The 2,336-nt window shown below is 33.6% G+C and overlaps 1 long non-coding RNA gene across 1 annotated transcript in view; it reads right to left on the reverse strand.

Annotated features, from left to right (window-relative positions):
* LOC128248299 (uncharacterized) overlaps window positions 1–2,257 on the reverse strand; it is an 11,497-nt gene extending 9,240 nt beyond the window's left edge. The window contains exons 1-2 of the long non-coding RNA XR_008264536.1: window positions 1,854–2,257; window positions 626–759 (exon numbers count right to left, since the gene is read on the reverse strand). This is a non-coding gene — a long non-coding RNA (uncharacterized LOC128248299). The remainder of the gene's footprint in view (window positions 1–625; window positions 760–1,853) is intronic.
* Between the last annotated feature and the right edge of the window lie 79 nt (window positions 2,258–2,336).

The following is a 2,336-nucleotide window of genomic DNA, read 5'->3' on the forward strand; positions in this document are numbered from 1 at the left end:
TGTATGTCTGTGTTTGTCCCCCTAACATCGCTTGACAACCGATGCTGGTGTGTTTACATCCCCGTAACTTAGAGACCGATAGAATAAGTACTAGGCTACTAAAGAATAAGTCCTGGGGTCGATTTGCTCGACTAAAGGCGGTGCTCCAGTATGGCCGCAGTCAAATGACTGAAACAAGTAAAAGAGTAAAAGAGTATTACGATTTCAGTGACATACTCAACAATGTTAATTGATAACTAGATAGAACGTTCCAAATTAAGAAGGTAAAAAAAAAGAATGAAATGCACTATATATCCTACCTTACATCACAACATAAAATCCAAGAAATACAGAAATATACAACATTATCTATCAAAATATTCCATGCTTTAGCTAGAAAATGAAAAAAGGGAAAACTCAAAATATACAAAATAATCCCAAGACAACTAAAATCCTTTAAAAAATGAATATCAGTGCCAAATTACCCACTACAAACACAATGTACAGAAACTGCATTAACTTGAATGAAGATACATCGTATAAATTTAAACCAGGAGATATTTTCATAGTAAAAAAAATCACATCACCTGTTTGTCAAAAAATTTGACTTATGTTATTAAATGTAATGGTTTCAAATTTAACTTACTTTGAGAAAGAGATTCGATATTCATAGGCAGCAAATATGTCTTAATATCAAACAGATTCCACTAAGTGAACATTTAGATCTAAGTGCGACAAACAAATCACTCAAAATTCCAGTTTTCCCACTTTACGTTTGTTCTAGAAAAAAAGAAAAAACAGATAAAATGCGCACAAAAAAAGATATTTTCATTAAAAAATACAAACCATGGCTGAATAAACTGTAACAACATATCGAATAGAATCATTTTACTTGTGGAGTTCACATTCACAGGAATTTTTAATTGAGATATGCTAGTACTATTCTTCATAAATGTGACGTGAGTCTTTCACCAATTGAACAATCATTCATGTGAATACCTTTGTATGTATTTGTTAAAATAACTTTTAGATGTTTGCGGTTATCTACATAATGTCAGCAAAATTTTTCAGACGGAATGAAGATTTCTTGAAAGGTTCCTGCCATTTTCTTAACTAGTCGATGTTGTTCATTTCCGATTTTATTTGAAATCAGTTTTAAAAAAGCTGTAACGTATCTTATGACATATGTTTGCAAGATATTAATTTGTCTACTTTCAGTAAACTTACTTCTCAGGAGATTATATTCAGGTACATCAATTCATCTATTCTCTAGTAGTATTATTAGGTTGGCCATGGTAATTAGGTGCAAGTAAGAGATTGTGTTCTAAAACATGAACGACCCAACAATTAATGTTTTGCATTTCCATATATTTATTATATCAAACAATTTATTATATTAAACAATTATATTCTACATATGTACAATGAATTAATTATATTCTTTTCTACTCTAGGCACAAGGACCGAAATTTGGGGGAAGGGGACCAGTCGATTAGATCGACCCAGTACGCAACTGGCACTTCATTTATCGACTCCGAAAGGGTGAAAGGCAAGGTCGACTTCGGCGGAATTTGAATTCAGAACGTTAAGACAGACGAAATAATGAATTAACTATATTGAAAAATATATTCGCAAGCATGTCTATGATATTTAAGATTTATAATGCGTAAGATAGAAACAATGTTTTAATTAATACTATTATGTGATAATTGTACATAGTTATTATAAACAGAACAAGGCAAGTAATTATATGGAAAGATATTTGCATATGTATAGATATGTATGAATGTCGACATTACCAACCCTGGTTGATTATTTTTGTCGAATATGAGATACAAAGCATATAATACAACACAAGTAGAAAATGAAAATACTTTTTATGGATCCGAGTGACAGTCTTGTGTAATGCCTAAGGTTATTATGTTTAGGGGTTCAATACTTTCACATTTTATAACCTTTGGAGGCGCATGGCTCAGTGGTTAGAGCGTCGAGTTCACAATTATGAAGTTGCGAGTTCGATTCCCGGACCGGGCTGTGTTGTGTTCTTGAGCAAGACATTTTATTTCACGTTGCTCCTGTTCACTCAGCTGTAGAAATGAGTTGCGGCGTCACTGGTGCCAAACTGTATCAGCCTTTGCCTTTCCTTTGGATAACGTCGGTGGTGTAAAGAAGGGAGGCAGGTGTGTATGAGTGATTGGTGGTTTTCTATAAGCAACCTTGCCCGGACTTGTGCCTCGGAGGGTAACTTCCTAGGTGCAATTCCATGGTCATTCATGACCGAAGGGGATTCTTTACAACCTTTGAAATACAATTTTGCAGGAATTGCACAAAATTTCTTTTAAGTATATCACCTTTAC

The sequence above is a fragment of the Octopus bimaculoides genome, chromosome 7, assembly GCF_001194135.2.
Source record: "Octopus bimaculoides isolate UCB-OBI-ISO-001 chromosome 7, ASM119413v2, whole genome shotgun sequence".
NCBI lineage: Eukaryota > Metazoa > Mollusca > Cephalopoda > Octopoda > Octopodidae > Octopus > Octopus bimaculoides.